The sequence below is a fragment of the Schistocerca americana genome, chromosome 1, assembly GCF_021461395.2.
Source record: "Schistocerca americana isolate TAMUIC-IGC-003095 chromosome 1, iqSchAmer2.1, whole genome shotgun sequence".
NCBI lineage: Eukaryota > Metazoa > Arthropoda > Insecta > Orthoptera > Acrididae > Schistocerca > Schistocerca americana.
The window spans coordinates 1,118,928,854-1,118,941,742 of NC_060119.1; the positions used below are offsets into that span (position 1 = coordinate 1,118,928,854).

Sequence of the window (12,889 nt, forward strand, 5' to 3'; positions counted from 1 at the left end):
GTGGTCCTTACCCGAAATATACGTTGGTGGCAGTAGAATCGTTCTACAGCCAGCTTCAGATGCCGGTTCTCTTTGTCCAAAAATGTTTCGTGAAAAGAATGTCGTCTTCCCCCCAGCAATTCCCATTTGATTCCACGAAGCATCTCCGTATTACCTGCACGTTGATCGAACCTATCGGTAACAAATCTAGCGGCGAAGCCCCATCCTTTAAACTGATCTGTTGGGGATCCCAAACTCTCGAGCAGTACTCAAGAATAGGTCGCAGTAGAGTTCTATAAGCAATCTCCTTTGTAGATGAGCTACACTTCCCTAAAACTCTCCCAATAAACCAAAGTCGACCGTTCACCTTTCTAACTAACGCCCTCATGTGTTCGTTCCGTTTCAGATCGCTTTGCAACGTTACGCCTAGATATTTAATCGAAGTGGCTGTGTCGAGCAGTGCACTACTAATATTGTATTCGAACTTTACGGGATTATTTTTCCTACTCTGTCGTAACTTACATTCTTCTACATTTAAACAAGCTGCCATTCAGCACACAAACTAGAAATTTCGCATAAGTTTTCATGTATCTTTCTGCAGTCACTCAACGACGACACTTACCCGTCAGCAAATAACCGCAGATTGCATCTCACCCTGTTCGTCACATTATTTTTCTATATAGAGAATAAGACGAACGATTCCAGTTCAAGTTGCCAATTATTACACTAATTGGAAATCTTACCATGCTCTGGCTAGAACTTTGTGCAACTTTTTTTTAGGCAGTAGGCGATTATAGAGCCAACGGCCTTGGCACAGTGGTAACACTGGTTCCCGTCAGATCACCGAAGTTAAACGCTGTCGGGCTGGGATAGGACTTGGATGGGTGACCATCCAGTCTGCCGAGCGCTGTTGGCAAGCGGATTGCACTCAGCCCTTGTGAGGCAAACTGAGGAGCTACTTGATAGAGAAGTAGCGGCTCCGGTCTCGGAAACTGATATACGGCCGGGAGAGCGGTGTGCTGACCACATTCTCCTCCATATTCGCATCCAGTGACGCCTATGAACTGAGGATGACACGGCGGTCGGTCAGTGCCGTTCTGCCTTCATGGCCTGTTCGGGAGGAGTTTAGCTTTAGTTCAGTTTAGTTTTAGTTTTTAGGCGATTATAGATAACTGCATCATCTGCAAAAAGTTTGAGGTTATTGTTAATATCGCCAGCCACATCGTTAATAAAGAACATGAACAGCAAGGGTCCCACTTCCCTGGGACACGTCTGAAGCCACTTCCACATACCTGTCCATGATTCTCCACCCAAGATAACACGCTGCATTCTTCATACGTAGATATCATCATTCCAGTCACGAACAGCGCTTGATGCACCATACTTTTACTAATTTTAGTGAGGGGAAACTATATCGAATTGGGCGGAAATGATGTGTATGGCCCAACTTGACTAACAAGAACTGATAGGTTGAGAGGACATATTCTGAGGTATCAAGGAATAGTTAATTGGTAATGATGGGAAGTGTGTGTGTGTGTGTGTGTGTGTGCGTGCGTGCGTGCGTGCGTGAGACAGAGAGAGAGAGAGAGAGAGAGAGGAGTTGGGAGGGCGCGAGATTTTTAGAGGGAAACATAGGCCGGTTTACACAGTACGTAGGCATCAGTGGATTTATGTTGCGGTAGTAATGATGAGAAGAAAAGGCTTACTACGCAGGGAAGTCTAGCATGGAAAGTTGCAGCGAACTAGTCTTCGGACTAAAGACCACGAGAACAACAACAAACCCAAACGATTGTACATCCGTTAATAAACGCTGGTGTGGCACGGAGTCATATGCTTTTCTGAAGTCAAGAAATACTGCATCTACCTGGCTCCCTCGATCCACGGCTTTCAGTATGTCATGAGAGAAAAGCGGGAACTAGGTTCCACAAGAGCGAGATATATGGAATCTTTGTTGCCTGTCACGTTTGGGCACAGGATGCGTCCAAGGTTCTACAGCAAATGGAAATCAGTGACATTGGTTGATAGTTTGTGGATTTTTTTTAGCACCGGGAACTCAAATGGGAATCCATGGAGGAAGGCGAAATTCTTGTCGAGAAGTACTGTTGAGAAAATTTAGAGAACCACATTTGAGGCTGCCTGCAGAATGATTCTGCTGCCCCCAACATACATTTCGCGTAAGGACCATGAAAATAAGATTGGAGAGGTTAGGGAACGTACAGAGGCATATGCACTCATGCTCATAAATTATGGATAATGCTGATACATGGTGAAACAACGTTCTGGTGGGCGGTTTGCGGATTTAAATCACCTCGGGGTATGACCATGCGGTGCATTTCAGCTGCGGTCGCCGCACGGTGGCGCTGGCAGCAGTCCACATAAGCAGAGGTGTGTTGGTGCATGTCAGAGAACGGTGCAGCGAGTAAGTGTGCAGACTCTCCAGACGTGCTAATGGTGACTGTGTGTTGAAAATAGCCCAAGAACACATATTGATGACGTTATGAGGGGTAGAATACTAGGGCGACTTGAGGCTGCTCAAACACAGCAGGTCGTAGCACGGGCCCTCCATATGCCGAAAAGTGCGATCTCACGATTATGTCAACGATTCCAGCAGACAGAAAACGTGTCCAGGCGCTACAGTACGGGACGTCCACAGTGTACAACAACACCAGAAGGCCGATATCTCACCATCAGTGCCCGCAGACGACCACGGAGTACTGCAGGTAGCCTTGTTCGGGACCTTACCGCAGCCACTGGAACTGTTGTCTCCATACAGACAGTCTACAAACGACTGACCAGACATGGTTTATTCGCCCGGAGACCTGCGAGGTGCATTCCACTGACCTCTGATCACAGGAAAGCCCGTAAAGCCTGGTGTCAAAAGCACAGTACATGGTCATTGGAACAGTGGTCCCAGGTTATGTTCACGGACGAGTCCAGGTACGGTCTGAACAGTGATTCTCGCCGGGTTTTCATCTAGCGTGAACCAGTAACCAGATACCAATCCCTCAATGTCCTTGAAAGAGACCTGTATGGAGATCGTGGTTTGAGGGTGTGAGGTGGGATTATGACTGGTGCACGTACAGCCCTGCATGTCTTTGACAGAGGAACTGTAACAGGTCCGCTGTATCAGGTCGTCATTTTGCACCAGTATGTCCGCCTTTTCAGGGGTGCAGTGGGTCCTATCTTCCTCATGTTGGATAATAACGCACAGCCGCACTGCCATCGTGGAGGAGTACCTTGAAACAGAAGATATCAGACGAATGGAGTGGCCTGCCTGTTCTCCAGACCTAAACCCTATCGAACACGTCTGGGATGCTCTCAGTCGACGTATCGCTGCACGTCTTCAAACACCTACAACTCTTCAGGAGCTCCGACAGGCACTGGTGCAAGAATGGGGGGCTATAACCCATCAGCTCTCGACCTCCTGCTCCAGAGTATGCCAACCCGTTGTGCGGCCTGTGTACGTATGCATGGTGACCATATCCCATATTGATGTCGGGGTACATGCGCAGGAAACAGTGGCGTTTTGTAGCATATGTGCTTCTGGACGGTTTTCTCAGCTTATCACTAATATCATGGACTTACAGATCTGTGTCGTGTGTGTTCCCTATGTGCCTATGCTATTAGCGCCAGTTTTGTGTAGTCCACTTCGTGTGGCACCACATTCTGCAATCATCCTTAATTTATGAGTATAAGTGTAGATTGTCGTTTTTCCCTCGCTGTATTTGCGAGAGGAACAGAAAAGGAAATGACTAGTAGTGGTATGGGGTATTCTCCGCCATGCATTATGCGGTGGCTTGCGGAGTATATACGCGTATGTAGAAGTTGATGCAGAAGATTTTGTTCGAGAAGAAGTAATGAGATTGCAATATTAGGCGCTGTTTTTCGTAGTTCTTTCAAATTCGTAACTGCATTACGAAATCCGTGACTACGATTTTCGTATCACATAAGCGCAACAGCATTCGATCACTGATTTCACTGCACCACAGTTGGCATCACTGCAAAACTTGTTTGTAGTTGTAATATGAGGCCAGCAGACAGAACGTCACTGGAGCCCGGTGAACTCGCATTGGTCGAGTTCCAGTTGGAAATTAAGATGTGGAAGGTTTGCCTGGCAGATGGTTCATCGAACCACTTTCACACTGTTTTTCTGCTGCTCCGCTCTCTAACAGCGCGCAGGAAAAACGAACACTTACACCTTTCTTCGCGAGCTCTGATTTCTCTTATTTCATTACAACCATCAATTCCCCCTATCTAGGTGGATGCCTACAAAATATTTTCGCATTCAGAGGAGACGGTTGGAGGTTGAAATTCCGTGACAAGATCTCTCCGCAACGAAACACGATTTAACGGTTGCCATCCCGACTCGTTTATCACGTCCGTGACACTCTCTTCCCCACTTCGCCATAATAGAAAAAGAGGCGTCGTTCTTTGAACTTTATCGATGTTTTCCTTCAATCCGGTCTGGTAAGGACCCCATACAGCACTGCAATGCTCTAGCAGAGAACGGACAAACGCAGTGTAGGCAGTCTCTTTAGTAGAATTATTGGATCTAATTAATGATCTGCCAATAAATCGCAGTCTTTGGTTTGCCTTCCGCACTACATTATCTATATTGTTCGTAATTGTAATTCCTAGGTATTTAGATGAATTGACAGGCTTTAGATTTGTGTGATTTATCATGTAAACGAAATTTAGCGGATTTTCTTTTTAGTACTCTTGTGGATGACCTCACACTTTTCTTTATTTGGATTCAATTACCGTAGAGATATCTTGATTAAATCATTTTACAATTGGTTTTGATCCCCTGATGTTAGGAGGTAAATGACTGCATAATCTGCAAACAGTCCAAGATGACTGCTCAGATTGTCTCCCAAATAGTTTATATAGAAGAGCAGAGGGCCTGTAACACTTGCTTGGGAAACACCACGTCTCACTTCTGTTTTACACGATGACTTTCCATGAATTACTACGAACTGTGATCTTTCCGACAGGGAATCACGAATCCAGTTGCACAATGAGACGATCGATACTCCATAGGCACGCGACTTGATTGTAAGCCGCTTGTGAGGGACGGTATCAAAAGCCTTCTGGAAATCTAGAAATATGCAATCAATTTTAGATCCCTTGTCGATCGCAGTCATTACTTCGTGAGAATAAAGATCTACTTGTGAATCACAACAATAGTATTCTGAATCGGTGGTGGTGGTGGTGGTTAGTGTTTAACGTCCCGTCGACAACGAGGTCATTAGAGACGGAGCGCAAGCTCGGGTTAGGGAAGGATTGGGAAGGAAATCGGCCGTGCCCTTTCAAAGGAACCATCCCGGCATTTGCCTGAAACGATTTAGGGAAATCACGGAAAACCTAAATCAGGATGGCTGGAGACGGGATTGAACCGTCGTCCTCCCGAATGCGAGTCCAGTGTGCTAACCACTGCGCCACCTGGCTTCTGAATCGATGCTGACTGTGTGTCAAAATGTCGTTTTCCTCGAGGTGATTCATAATATTCGAGCACAGCATATGTTCCAAAGTCCTACTGCTAGTCGACGTCAAAAATATGTCTATAATTCATCGGATTACTCCTACCCCCATTCTTGAATATTGGTGTGACGTGTGCAGCCTACCAGTCTTTAGATACGGATCTTTTGACTAGCGAGTGGTTGTATATGATTGTTAAATGCGGAGCTACTATATCGCCATACTCTAAAAGGAAACTAACAGGACCGGAGGATTTCCCCTTATTAAGTAATTTATGCTGCTTTGCTAGCCTATTGCTTTACTCAATGTAGACATTCCTTTTATGACTGTAACAATATTTATTGGATTTAATTTTATCCATATTTTTCAGCTTAAAACGTGACTGTATTCAAAACATTGGAAGTATGAATTAAACAACGCCTTCAGTCACAACTTTTTCGTGTTTTATTAACTACACGATGCATTTCAGACCCTGTGGGTTCATCGTCAGGTATAATTTGTCTTAATACATGTTTTATTTCTTGTCCTGAATGGGGTGAAATGCCTATTCCTGTCAGGAAAAGGTTTAATGTTAGGTTATGAATTTCGTGAGTCGATCGCGGAAAAGATGTGCAAAATAGTGGAAAATGAACAGTGTAAACTTACCACATCATCCAAGGAAAGCATTTTTAACGTTTTATTACCGGCAAACATTATTAGTGCATGTTGCTTCATTCAAGATGTACATTTGCACACATAGTTTATAAACACTTCACAGATGTTTTTGCACATGGTGTTGTCAAAAATGAATTTATTCGTAGTGCTAAAGATATAACTATTAAACAATTGACATATGCAAGAAATAACTTTATAGTAGGTCTTTAAAATTACTGAAATAACTATGGCTTGCGAAATCTGTTAGGTCATTTAACATAGATTCTGGTTTTTTGATTTTGTGGAGGTATTTCTCCAGTTGTTCTAACAGACTTAGGGCTTTACCATTGGCTTTGTTATGTAGTATTACCAAATTTTTTTCTAGACTGTTGATGACATGTTTCGTTTCCAACATATGTTGTGCAATGACTGATTTTTCGAAATTCTTGAGCCTGAAAGCATTTACATGTTCTTGAAAACGGGTCTTGAAGTTTCTGCCTGTTTTCCCTACATAGTAGGCAGGACAACTGGGGCATGATACTTTTTACACTCCGCTGTTGTTGTATGTTTGTGTATTTGATTTTACAGTATGGATGAGTAGGTTTCCTAACTTATTATTGGTTGAGAAAGCAACTGTTACATTTGTATGGTTTGGTACACATGTATCCATAACTGAAGAATGTGATCAATGTATGCATAGTACTGAAAAATGACTATGATAAGTAAAACCATATTTCTCCTCTTGATTCCACGGCTTTTCTCGCCCACCAGACCCCTCCTCACCTTATCTTCCCACTATCCACTCTAATTATCTTCATCTCCATAGTTACTACACAATGGCCCCCCTTTACTTTTGACCCACACCCTTCAACCCTATAGAACACGGTTTCCTCTGCTCAAAAGGTTTTCCCCCACTGCAGGTGCTTCAGCTCCTTGAATGATGTGCAGTGCTGTTTTTTTTAGAAAGAAATACCCATTTCTCCAATGCAGTTTAAATATATATTTTGTTTCTTTTTTTAGTCCTTCATTGTTAATATCAGCGAGGAAAAAAGTTTTAATGTTTTGTATAAACGTCAACAAAATAATTCTTTTTATAGATTTGTCTCGTCTTTGTTTATATTTTTGAAGCTCTTTGCCGGCCCATGCGCGACGAGGGGCTTCAAATAACAATAAAGAAAAAAAAACAGTCCACATATGTAAAGTATGTGCAGACAATTACACATTATGTGTCACATTATACACGTCTTGAAATAATTTGAACATATCGCAGAAGGTATTACTTAGCAAAAAATGATCAAGAATACTTGTCAAGACCAACCAGTGCACTAAATTCCATTTGTAACTGAAATCGCCATGACCGCCCTGTAACATGTTCCGGAACCAATCTAGGAATCTCCTACTTTTGAAGTCAGCTTTTTGTTGTTGCGGTATTCTGTATGGGAACCTCTGTACCATTGTATTAAACTGCTCAATAAGAAGCATGTCTGCGTTAGCTGGTTCAGGTCTGGACTGCTCCCATTCGCTAACTGTTCCTGTTGCATAATACTGCACCAGTGTGTGTGTGTGTGTGTGTGTGTGTGTGTGTGTGTGTGTGTGTGTGTGCGTGGTTGGGTGGGTGGAGGACACACTCAATGTCCCGGCTGCCCGTGCGGTCGCAGTGTCTGATTTCGCTACTATCGCATCATGTAATATCATGCTGATGGCTGTATCTGCTTTTAGCGCTAGCGGCCGTGTTCTCCACTGCACAGTATTACAGCACACTTTAGGATTATGTCAGAATGACCATTGCACTAATTAATGGGGGGGGGGGGGTTGGAGTGTTGTCATAGTGTTTACACAGAGCGATTTTGGAGACCTAGCGAGGAAGCCCCTTCCATAATTGGACCTTCGTTTGTCGGGGCTGGATGGGACTGTAGGTCACCCGGATTATCGAAAAATTTTGATGAAACAAAATCTAAGAAAACATTTACACTCCTGGAAATTGAAATAAGAACACCGTGAATTCATTGTCCCAGGAAGGGGAAACTTTATTGACACATTCCTGGGGTCAGATACATCACATGATCACACTGACAGAACCACAGGCACATAGACACAGGCAACAGAGCATGCACAATGTCGGCACTAGTACAGTGTATATCCACCTTTCGCAGCAATGCAGGCTGCTATTCTCCCATGGAGACGATCGTAGAGATGCTGGATGTAGTCCTGTGGAACGGCTTGCCATGCCATTTCCACCTGGCACCTCAGTTGGACCAGCGTTCGTGCTGGACGTGAGACGACGCTTCATCCAGTCCCAAACATGCTCAATGGGGGACAGATCCGGAGATCTTGCTGGCCAGGGTAGTTGACTTACACCTTCTAGAGCACGTTGGGTGGCACGGGATACATGCGGACGTGCATTGTCCTGTTGGAACAGCAAGTTCCCTTGCCGGTCTAGGAATGGTAGAACGATGGGTTCGATGACGGTTTGGATGTACCGTGCACTATTCCGTGTCCCCTCGATGATCACCAGTGGTGTACGGCCAGTGTAGGAGATCGCTCCCCACACCATGATGCCGGGTGTTGGCCCTGTGTGCCTCGGTCGTATGCAGTCCTGATTGTGGCGCTCACCTGCACGGCGCCAAACACGCATACGACCATCATTGGCACCAAGGCAGAAGCGACTCTCATCGCTGAAGACGACACGTCTCCATTCGTCCCTCCATTCACGCCTGTCGCGACACCACTGGAGGCGGGCTGCACGATGTTGGGGCGTGAGCGGAAGACGGCCTAACGGTGTGCGGGACCGTAGCCCAGCTTCATGGAGACGGTTGCGAATGGTTCTCGCCGATACCCCAGGAGCAACAGTGTCCCTAATTTGTTGGGAAGTGGCGGTGCGGTCCCCTACGGCACTGCGTAGGATCCTACGGTCTTGGCGTGCATCCGTGCGTCGCTGCGGTCCGGTCCCAGGTCGACGGGCACGTGCACCTTCCGCCGACCACTGGCGACAACATCGATGTACTGTGGAGACCTCACGCCCCACGTGTTGAGCAATTCGGCGGTACGTCCACCCGGCCTCCCGCATGCCCACTATACGCCCTCGCTCAAAGTCCGTCAACTGCACATACGGTTCACGTCCACGCTGTCGCGGCATGCTACCAGTGTTAAAGACTGCGATGGAGCTCCGTATGCCACGGCAAACTGGCTGACACTGACGGCGGCGGTGCACAAATGCTGCGCAGCTAGCGCCATTCGACGGCCAACACCGCGGTTCCTGGTGTGTTCGCTGTGCCGTGCGTGTGATCATTGCTTGTACAGCCCTCTCGCAGTGTCCGGAGCAAGTATGGTGGGTCTGACACACCGGTGTCAATGTGTTCTTTTTTCCATTTCCAGGAGTGTATTATGGCGTGGGTTAAATACCGTAAACATACAAGTTGTATATCTTTCCGCGTCAGTACACAAATGAGACGTTTGTTTCACACAAATTTGGACAAGATACTGAAAAATAAGCGGCTGAGTTTATATGCGGATATAATTACTAAGTATCTTTTGAGCCAGTTTCGTATAGCGTTTGTTCGTACACGATCACACAGGTGTTTCACCAACAAATGAACCATTATTAAGCCCAGCTGCGTTGTTGGTTCTGTATGTGTCTTAATGCCCTCAGATTTAGGCGCGAACATCGTCAGCTAAACCGTCGTCAGTACCCCCATTTGCCGGCCGGGGTGGCCGAGGGGTTCTAGGCGCTACAGTCTGGAACCGCGTGACCGCTATGGTCGCAGGTTCGAATACTGCCTCGGGCATGGGTGTATGTGATGTCCTTAGGTTAGTTAGGTTTAAGTAGTTCTAAGTTCTAGGGAACTGATGACCTCTTAAGGTAAGTCCAATAGTGCTCAGAGACATTTGAACCATTTTTGAACCAGTGCTCTCATTTTCGGCAGCGGAACAAACAGCGATAATTTCCTCGTCAGAAATCGTCATATTAAACAAAATTCTTCAAGTTATTTTCGGTTATTCTTCGAATCTGACACCGTTGAAGATCAGACATATGGTTCAGCAGCAGTGCTGCTTTACTCACCTTATGCAGTACATCAAAAGCAGACTCGCTATGGCAAAAAAGGCATTTCTGGCCAAGAGAAGTCTACTAATTTCAAATACCGGCCTTAATTTGAGGAAGAAATTTCTGAGGATGTACGTCTGGAGCACAGCATTGTATGGTAGTGAAACATGGACTGTGGGAAAACCGGAACAGAAGAGGATCGAAGCATTTGAGATGTCGTGCTATAGACGAATGTTGAAAATTAGGTGGACTGATAAGGTAAGGAATGAGGACGTTCTATGCAGAATCGGAGAGGAAAGGAATATGATGAAAACACTGATAAGGAGAAGGGACAGGATGATAGGACACCTGGTAAGACATGAGGGAATGACTTCCATGGTACTAGAGGGAGCTGTAGAGGGCAAAAACTATAGAGGGAGACAGAGATTGGAATACGTCAAGCAAATAATTGAGGACGTAGGTTGCAAGTGCTACTCTGAGATGAAGAGGTTAGCACAGGAAAGGAATTCGTGGCGGGCCGCATCAAACCAGCCAGTAGACTGATGACCAAAAAAAAAAAAAAAAATAGTTTTTCACGATCACAGCCGTCTTCTTTCTCTTTGATTTCAGTTTACACTCACAACGAATGGGAACAATACAGTACTGTACAACTTAGTGTTAACTTGTTAACTGACATCGTTCCAGAATGCCTGTATAGCGTTAGGCTGCATTTAAACTTAATGATCACCGTCGTATATAGGTGCTTGCTTCCAGATTGTCAAGTACTGTGCAGTTGCTGCATTGAAAAGAAAAAAAAAAAAATATATCGATCCACATGAATCGGATGGACCGGAGATTCGGACAGGACCGCATAAACGAGGTTACGCTGCGCTAAGGTCTTTTGTGTTTTAACGTGTGGCACTCTCCGTCAGCTGTTTTTCATTCAAGTGATCTGTTACTTACCCTATGAATTTCTGAATTTCAGCTTTGGTGGTTTACCTTCAGTGATGCAGCACCAGCAATGGTCAAGTGACTGATAAGACAAAATGGTAAGCCGCGCGGTCTGAGGCGCCTTGTCACGGTCCGTGCGACTCACCTCCCCCCCCCCCCACCCCCCCCCCCCCCGCCCCCCGTAGGAGGTTCGACTCCTCCCTCGGGCATGGATGTGTGTGTGTTGTCTACAGCGTAAGTTAGTTTGATTTAGATTAAGTAGTGTATACGCTTAGGGACCGATGACCTCAGCAGTTTGGTCCCATAAGACCTTGCCACAAATTTCCAAAATTTTACGAAAGGGTAACCACATACTTTGTTTACCAAAGTGAGTTCTGCCAAGTTAAGTTTCGAAATGAGAACTAATGAAATAAAGACCAAGGCGACGCCATTACGTGCAGATGCACTTACTGGAAAGGGGCTTATTGTTGTAGTTTGTCATTAGCGCTACTTGTAAAACAATGACAGCATAGTTGCGTACCTTCGAGTTTTCTCGTTAGTGAAAAGCGAAGGTAAGTCACGCAAACCCCGACTGATAACACCTGAGTGATAAATTTGACGAGACTTTTACGCAGAAGGACGACAGGCACTTGTTATCTCAACAAGGAAGGACTCGGTACAAAATCTAAGCTTCTTACAGAAAACTGGCTGGCGGCCAAGGCTACGAGCGTCCAACATAAAAGAGAAAAAGCTTTTCATTACAGCTCGGTAATTTCAAGTTTTATATGCCGCAGTTAGTTTCACTGTCTTGACTAACCCTCGCAAGACCAACATATTTTGCCGGCCGAGGTGGCCGACCGGTTCTAGGCGCTATAGTCTGGAACCGCGCGACCGCTACGGTCGCAGGTTTGAATCCTGCCTCGGGCATGGATGTGTGTGATGTCCTTAGGTTAGTTAGGTTTAATTACTTCTAAGTTATAGGGGACTGATGACCTTAGAAGTTAAGTCCCATAGTGCTCAGAGCCTTTTGAACCAACATATTTTCAGTAACGTGTGCTAACTTTTGTTGTTTTATATTAACAACAAACTTTTTGAAGAGGTACCGATGTGTTGATAGAATACTGAACATGAAAACATTGAATATGACTTACATTCTCATACTATCTACTACTGGGATTTAAATTTATGGATGAAGTTTAACTAAAAAATTTAAAACATTTATGAAGTTTGGTAGAAGCCTGCATTAGAAACATTAATTTTTTTTCAAAATTTTAAAATATAGTTTACCTGAGTAGATTACAATATTTTCAAGAGGCGGGCCCAGAGTACCATCCCCCCTTGCTATTGAGAGATTTAACCCACAGGATCAAGCGAGAGCTGTAACCGGCCCGTTTCTGGGACACGAGCAGGAGAGCCAACCCCTGATCCAATCCGCCCCGCTGACTAACGACGTTGACTAGTCTGGTACGACAATAGAAGATAGCAAAAGTAAAGTCGAAGTTTTATATTTCTCATTTCAGAAATCGTTCACGCAGAAGAGTCGTACGAACATACCATCATCTTACCATCACACAGACTCCAATACGGAGGACATACACTCATGTTCATAAACAAAGGATAACTGCAGAATGTGGCGGCACACAATGTGGCACTGCACAAAACTGGCGCTAATAGCATAGGCACATAATGGACACACACTACACAGATCTGAATATCCACGGTATTGGTGATAAGTTGAGAAAACCACCCAGAAACACATCTGCTACAAAACGCCACCGTTTCCTGCGCATGTATCCCGACATCAATATGGGATTTGATCACCATGGCCGGTCGGGGTGGCCGAGCGGT

The 12,889-nt window shown here is 45.1% G+C and overlaps 1 protein-coding gene and 1 pseudogene across 1 annotated transcript in view; one reads left to right on the top strand and one right to left on the bottom strand.

Moving 5' to 3' along the window:
* Positions 1-12,889, bottom strand: part of LOC124618957 (putative inorganic phosphate cotransporter) — a 218,256-nt gene that overhangs the window by 142,657 nt on the left and 62,710 nt on the right. The window lies entirely within an intron of this gene.
* LOC124559360 lies at positions 778-895 on the top strand (annotated as a pseudogene).